The sequence below is a fragment of the Capricornis sumatraensis genome, chromosome 4 (genome assembly GCF_032405125.1).
Source record: "Capricornis sumatraensis isolate serow.1 chromosome 4, serow.2, whole genome shotgun sequence".
Lineage (NCBI taxonomy): Eukaryota > Metazoa > Chordata > Mammalia > Artiodactyla > Bovidae > Capricornis > Capricornis sumatraensis.
Window position 1 is genome coordinate 164,451,838 of NC_091072.1, and position 8,101 is coordinate 164,459,938.

Consider the following 8,101-nt stretch of genomic DNA (forward strand, 5'->3'; position numbering starts at 1 on the left):
ACACACACACACACACACACACACACACACACACACACACACACATACAGCCCGTTCGCACCCCGCTCACACAGGCCACACACCACACACTCCCCCCTACCCCCTACACACACACACACTGCGTTGTCCTTTGCCTGGCTGTGTCTCTGGGCCACTGTCTCTGCACGCCCCACCCCCTTCCGGCCACGCCCACACCCACAGGCGCATCCCACAGGCACACACCCATGGTGCCCACCCGACACACACTCGGCCTCACGTGGAACCTATACACACACCACACACATTACCCCTCCCCCCACACACACATACACCCACGCGGCACCACCTGCGCATGCCCCAGACACACCACCACACGCCGCCTCCTGCCCGGGTCCAGCCCCGTTGGATCCAGGGAATTCGAAGGTGGGGACGGCATTGGCGTCCTTGGATAAATACGTATTTAATGACAGAGATATAGAGAGATTAGAAACGGATAGTGTCGTAGGAAAATGAGTGGAGGAAAAGAGGCTGAATAACTTGGAATTCAGCCAGAGAAACGGGGAGCAAGAAAGAAGCGACATGGGGGTATCGGTCTTTCCGGAGACGGATCCGATTTCTTTCGTGTTGGGTTTGCCTCTCTACCTTTGGTGACATATAGGGATGACTACAGAGTCACGTGGGGGCCAGGAGTCCCGACCTTTCTCAAAATCAGGTGCTTCACATAAATGTACGAAAAAAAAAAAAAAAAAGGGGTCTCAGGGATATGACATCATCTTCTGGCCGTGAGGCCTGCTGACATGTGATGATCCTTTCTTTCTGATCCCCAAAACACTTCTGTGTTCCAAGGGTGTTTTTTTCTTAAACCAGGCACCACCCTCCAGATAAAGGTACATGCCTGTAGGGTGAGGGTGTCGTGAGTTCCAATCAAGAAAGGAATGGGTTGAACCCAAAGGTCACATGATTCCTCTGAAAGGTGAATCCTTATGTCTCCTCTATGCTAGTTAGATTCACTCTAAGGGCAGGGAACATGGAGATGTAGCAGCAACCATCAGCCCAACACACGAAATCCCTTTCCCCCATGGTGCCCTGAAGGTCTCTTTAGGCTTAAGAGAGTGATCGAGTGACATGTTTACATAGCAAGGACACAGGGCTGGATCCCAAAGGACAGGGAATCTATTCCAAAAGAGAACATTCATGGACTCACAGAGTCCAGTATTGCTCCCCTTCCAAACGACTCTATGTCCTTTTCTATATTCCAACGACACGGATTCATAGATTCCCAGGTGCCTAAGGCTATGGAGGCCTGGCGGCAATCGTGGACTCGACCACCGTGAGAAAAGCCCTGTGCTCACGAAGACTCTCCAAAGACTCCCAGACTCTCGGTGCTGTTTACGGTGGAGAGGTCGTCGACACTCGTGTGCGTCGTGGCGGGAGTGCGGATGACCCTGTCACGTGAGCCGGTCTGTCAGCAGAGAGGTTTGACCTGAGACGCCCTCGTCACACCCAGGGCCGGGGATGAGCCGTCATGATTGGCCCGACACGTGAAAAACCCTTCACCCACGTCATTCCTAACCAACCCACGAGACGCGTCCTTTCTAGGTAGACTCTGGCTTTGGGGGTAGATGCTCGGGAACGGGGGGGTTCCTGAGGCCTGATCACGCCTTTGCGTGTGCCAAGCCTCCTTCCTCGTGACCTTTGCCATGGGCGGAGTTCCTCACGCTGGCCCCCGACCGCCTCCCCCCACCCCCTCCGCCCCCACCGTGTGCGTTCCTGTCCCTCTCTTTCTCTTTCCCTTCCTCGCCATCCCTCTGCCCCTCCCTCCCCTCCCTCCACCTTCACAGGACAGGGTGCCTTTCAGATGAGTCTGCCTGTTGTGCGTACACCCTTGACGTGACGATTGCTACAGTCTGACCTGTCACGCCTGTCACCTGGGGCGGCGGGGTGGGGTGGTGGTCAAACATGCTCGGGACGCTAGGGATAGCTTTCTCTGTGGAAGGTGGAAGCCTCCCTTCCGTCCCTCGCTGCAGACAAGCAAACGGACCGCCACTGAGAGCGATGGTGTTTGCCACTTGGGGCATCCCTTCCACGGTCTCTACGGATTGACACGCCACCCACTTCACCGAGCGAGTCGTAGGAGCCTTCACCCAGAGCTCTTGCGATATTCTTCAGAACGGTCAGTCTTCCGGTCCCCCGCCATCATCAGGCGAGGTGTAGAGAACCGATGGGAAAGCTGGAGGAATGACTTCTGTCATGGCGTTGGGTGAACTGAGGAAGAGGATGCTACAGTGGACGCCTGACTTCTTGAGGAACACAGGATTGGGGGCGGGGAGGAGCAGGCGGTCCCCTTAGGAGGTCGGGTTGAACGCGTACACATAAACTGGACGTCAGAACAATCCACGGGCACCAGGATCCTATGCCAGCGCAGGAAAGTAGACGTATGACTTTGCATGAACCTCTGAGGGAAAAGAATCTGAACACCTGAAACGACCATGACTTTGTAACGCCCCTCCCCGCGCCCCCCCCCCTCCCAACCCGCCCATACTTCATTTCTGCCATAAGGGTGGTGTCATGTGCGTATCTGAGGTGATGGATATTTCTCCCGGCAATCTTGACTCCAGCTTGCGCTTCATCCAGCCCAGCGTTTCTCATGATGTGTACTCAGCCTGTAGGTTACATAAGCAGGGTGGCGATAGACAGCCTTGATGGACTCCTTTCCCTATTTGGAACCAGCCTGTTGGGTTTCCGTGTCTAGTTCTAACTGTAGCTTCCTGACCTGCAGAGATACAGATTCCTCCTTTGTTTTTGTTTTTTTGTTTTTTTAAATTCCCTAACCTGAGTGAAAAGCGACAGAGACAGAGAGAAGACAGATGGAGGGATGGACGGGCGGGCGGGCGGGCGGGCGGGCGGGAAAAAGACAGAAAGAAAAATCAAATAATGAAAGGACCTATACCGTTCCACCTGTTGCTTTCCAGAAACAAAGAGAACACAGAGGACCGAAAGGACACAATGTTGAACATGTGAATTTGGAAAGACGGCCATCCCCTTGGTCCCTTCGTACAACACCCCTGTCGGCAGAAGGGAATCCTTTCTCTTTTTCTCTCGATCTGGTCCTTCCAGACTTGGGAAACTCTCAGTGGAGGATTCTTATCTCCTTGGCGCTCGTGATTGCCACAGGTTCCTTAGGGGCCCAGAGGGTGTTTCTGAGAAACGCGGGTACACACTCCTGGAGACCCGGGTTCCATCCCTGGGCCAGGAAGGCCTCCTGGAGAAGGACATGGCAACCCGCTCCAGGACCCGACCCTGACGTCTAGAAATCAGTCTCCTAGACTGCCTCTCCCTCCGCCGACTGGTGTCTCGAATCCGCTCCAGGGATGAACCTGTGTGTTTCCTTGGTTTCCCTACAAGTGCCTCTGAGGGGAAAGAAAATACCCGATCGCTTGCACCCCAGGCCTGCTTTCCCGGACCCGTCCGTCGACATCACGGCCTCCTGTAGAGGAGATACGATCGCTGATTCACTGAACGGAGGATCTGTGCTCAGAAACTCTTTCCACGACACGGAGGCCCTACTAACTCACCTATTTCGTCCTTCCCTCCTTCTGGTTTTTTTTTTTTTTTTTCTCCTCCTTTCTTTCCTTTTTTTCCCCTTTTCCTCTCACGTCCATGCACACGCACACGCACATGGACAACGTGCCGTCTCTCACGTACACGTGTACGTGCACGCACTCACGCACACAGACAGCAGCTCAGCTTTTCCTAGGTTCCTTTTCCAGGTTCCAGAGGAGGGAAAACGGCTAGGGTTCGGAGTAGGCCGCCGTCCCCACCCCACTCCAGCCCACCGCACGTGAACCTCCGTGCCCGATGGAGTGTTTTGGATTCGAGTGACTACAGAGCCGGCCGGCGCCAGAGGAACGCTCTGCCCCTCCCTCCTTTTCTGTCTCTCTGAAGGCTGAGAGAGATGGGAATACCAGACCGCCCGACCTGCCTCTTGAGAAATCCGTAGGCAGGTCAGGAAGCGACAGACTGGGTTCCAGATTGGGAAAGGAGGACGTCAAGGCTGTCTATTGTCACCCTGCTTCTTTCGCTTCTATGCAGAGGACATCATGAGAAACGCTGGACTGGAAGAAACACAAGCTGGACTCAAGATGGCCGGGAGAAATATCGATGGCCTCAGATATGCAGATGACACCACCCGTATGGCAGAAAGGGAAGAGGAGCGACAAAGCCTCTTGAGGAAAGTGCAAGAGGAGAGTGAAAACGTTGGCCTAAAGCTCAACATTCAGAAAACGAAGATCATGGCGTCCGGTCCCATCGTTTCGTGGGACATAGATGGGGAACCAGTGGAAACAGGGTCAGACTTTATTTTGGGGGGCTCCAGAATCACTGCAGATGGTGACTGTAGCCATGACATTAAAAGACGCTGACTCCTTGGAAGAAAAGTGGTGACCAACCTAGATAGCATCTTCAAAAGCGGTGACGTGACTTTGCCGACTAAGGTCCGTCTAGTCAAGGCTCTGGTTTTTCCTTGCTCATGTGTGGATGTGAGAGCTGGACTGTGAAGGAGGCTGAGCGCCGAAGAATGGATGCTTTTGAACTGTGGTGTTGGAGAAGACTCTCGAGAGTCCCTTGGACTGCAAGGAGATCCAACCGGTCCATTCGGAAGGAGATCAGCCCTGGGATTTCTTTGGCAGGAATGATGCGAAAGCTGAAACCCCAGGACTCTGGCCACCTCACGAGAAGAGTGGACTCATTGGAAAAAAAAACTCTGATGCTGGGAGGGATTGGGCGCAGGAGGAGAAGGGGACGACAGAGGGTGAGATGGCTGGATGGCATCACGGACTCGATGGCCGTGAGTCTGAGTGAACTCCGGGAGATGGTGATGAACAGGGAGGCCTGGCGTGCTGCGATTCGTGGGGTCGCAAAGAGTCGGACACGACTGAGCGACTGAACGGAACGGAACTGGAGGCGGGCAGGAATGAAAACCTCCTCCCACCGAGGGGAAGCTGTCAAGGGACGATGGCTGCTTCGACGCACGTCCGTGATCCTCGCACGCGTGAGCGGGGTTTCCTGGGTGACAGAAAAGGAGGAGACTCCTTTGGCCTGACACGAGGCGAGTGTGTCCCTCGGCCTCCCTCCCCACCCCCCAGCCCCCTTCCTCCGCACGGTGCCGAAAGGGGCAGTCTCGAGGTGGAGACATGGAATGGGGGGATGGGGATGGGGATGGCGATGGGAGGAGGGGTGGGTGGGGCGGATCACCATTCAATGGAGAGAAGCTCGAGGCGAAGTCAAAGGCTCTGACTTGACTGGAAAGCTTTCTGCATCTGAATGAAGCTATCGGACGAGGCCCTGCAGGGGGAGGGTGGGGGAGGGTGGCGGTGGGGCCCACAGACAATAGCCCCTGCCTGCCTGCCTGCAGGCCGGCCTGCCGGGCTGAGGAGGCCCTCTGGCGGCGGCGGGGTCACGCTCCCGACTCCTGCAGCTCAACTCGATCCCTTCAAGGAAACTCCTGGGGTGACTCCTGTCCAGGGAATCATCCAAATGGGCCTGTTTCTGAAAAAGGCCCGAGTCACAGCTGTGACAGCTTCTGTGGATCTCCTGACCCGTGGATTGACCTGCACCCTCCCTCCCATCCTGTCAGATCCTTTGGACACGCTTGAAGAGGTCTTTGGCCTCGGCCCGGAAAACAGGCCAAGATAAACAAATACGTTTTGGTCTTTGTGTTTTTTTTTTTTTTTTTTGAACAGGGCGAAAACGATGCATGGCCGTGGATTGGAGAGAAACCTGCACCCCTAGCTGGCGCACCTGAAGGCAGGGAGGACTCAGCGGGACAGAAATGACATTCAGAAATGAACCGTTTACACTTGGTGACTATGCCAGAACAAATAGCTACACCAAACTTTATGATAAAGTGCTGTGATTTCCTTCTGGGAGGTTTCAGACCCCTCTCTATTGACCTTGAAGTCGATCATCAGTGTGTTCTCCGTCGCACTGCGTCAAAGCCCCTGCTCCCATCATAACCTCACTGAGATCTGCGATTTCCACCCGATGGACAGAGTCATCACACGCTTAGATCCACCCAGCTCGTCACACAACAGTGTGGACGGGCACGTGCGTGGGTGGGTGCGTGGACGCGTGCGTGCGTGGGCAGGTGGGTGGGTGGGTGCGTGGCTGGGTGCCTGCCTGCGTGCGTGCGTGCGTGGCTGGGTGGGTGCGTCCGTGCGTCCCTGTGCCTTTCACCTTTCAGATTATGAACCCCGCCCCCTCACCTCTCCCGCCCCCCCGCCCCCCCCACACACTGCACTGTCCTTTGCCTAGCTGTGTCTCTGCGCCACCCACCCTCCACCACACCCACAACCGCAGGCGCACCACACACCACACGCATACCTGCACACACACCCCGCCTGCACACAGTGCACACACACATCCCGACCCCAGACACAGGCACACCCAGCCCGTTTGCACCCCGCCCACGATTGCCACACACCGCACACTCCTCCCCTCCCGCCCCAGCCCCCCCTCCCCCCACAGCCCCCCCTCCCCCCCGCCCCAGCCCCCCCTCCCCCCCCCCTCCACTGCGTGGTCCTTGGCCTGGCTGTGACTCTCCCCCTCTCCTCTGTCTCTGCCCACACACCACATGCGTAGACACACACACCCCGCCCCGCCCCCAGCGCCACACACACCTGCCCGCCCATTAAACCCCCCACCCCCGCACACACCATGCCCCAACACATACCCCGCACCCCCACCTCTCCCGCACCCCCCCCCCACACACACACAGACACACTGCACCGTCCTTTGCTAGCTGTGTCTCTGTGCCACGCCGCCCCTCCCCGGGACACCCACAACCACAGGTGCACCCTACACGCCACACGCATACCCGCACACACACCCCGCGTACGCACAGCACACACACACATCCCGAACCCAGACACACACACACACACACACACACTGCGTTGTCCTTGGCCTGGCTGTGATGCTCCACCTCTCCTCTTCTCTCGCTCTGCCCACACACCACACGCTGAGGCCAACACACACCCAGCCCCGCTTCCAACGCCACACCCACACCCCCGCCCATAAACACCCCGCGACGATCGCACACAACATGCCCGAACACACATCCCACCCCCCACCCCTCCTGCAAGCCGCCTCACGAGCCCCCCCCCCCCCCCCACTGCGTTGTCCTTTGCCTAGCTGTGTCTCTGGGCCTCTGTCTCTGCGCCACCACCCCTCGCACCCACAGGCCACACCCACACCCACACCCACAGCGGCACCCTACACGCCACACGCATACCCGCACACACACCCCACCTGCACGCTGCGCACACACACATCCCGACCCCAGACACATACACACACACACGCAGCCCGTTCACACCCCGCTCGCACAGGCCACATACCACACACTCCCCCCTACCCCCTACACACACACACACTGCGTTGTCCTTTGCCTGGCTGTGTCTCTGGGCCACTGTCTCTGCACGCCCCACCCCCTTCCGGCCATGCCCACACCCACAGGCGCATCCCACACGCACACACCCATGGTGCCCAGCCGACACACACTCGGCCTCACGTGGAACCTATACACACACCACACACATTACCCCTCCCCCCACACACACATACACCCACGCGGCACCACCTGCGCATGCCCCAGACACACCACCACACGCCGCCTCCTGCCCGGGTCCAGCCCCGTTGGATCCAGGGAATTCGAAGGTGGGGCCGGTGTTGGCGTCCTTGGATAAACACGTATTTAATGACAGAGATATAGAGAGATTAGAAACGGATAGTGTCGTAGGAAAATGAGTGGAGGAAAAGAGGCTGAATAACTTGGAATTCAGCCAGAGAAACGGGGAGCAAGAAAGAAGCGACATGGGGGTATCGGTCTTTCCGGAGACGGATCCGATTTCTTTCGTGTTGGGTTTGCCTCTCTACCTTTGGTGACATATAGGGATGACTACAGAGTCACGTGGGGGCCAGGAGTCCCGACCTTTCTCAAAATCAGGTGCTTCACATAAATGTACGAAAAAAAAAAAAAAAGGGGTCTCAGGGATATGACATCATCTTCTGGCCGTGAGGCCTGCTGACATGTGATGATCCTTTCTTTCTGATCCCCAAAACA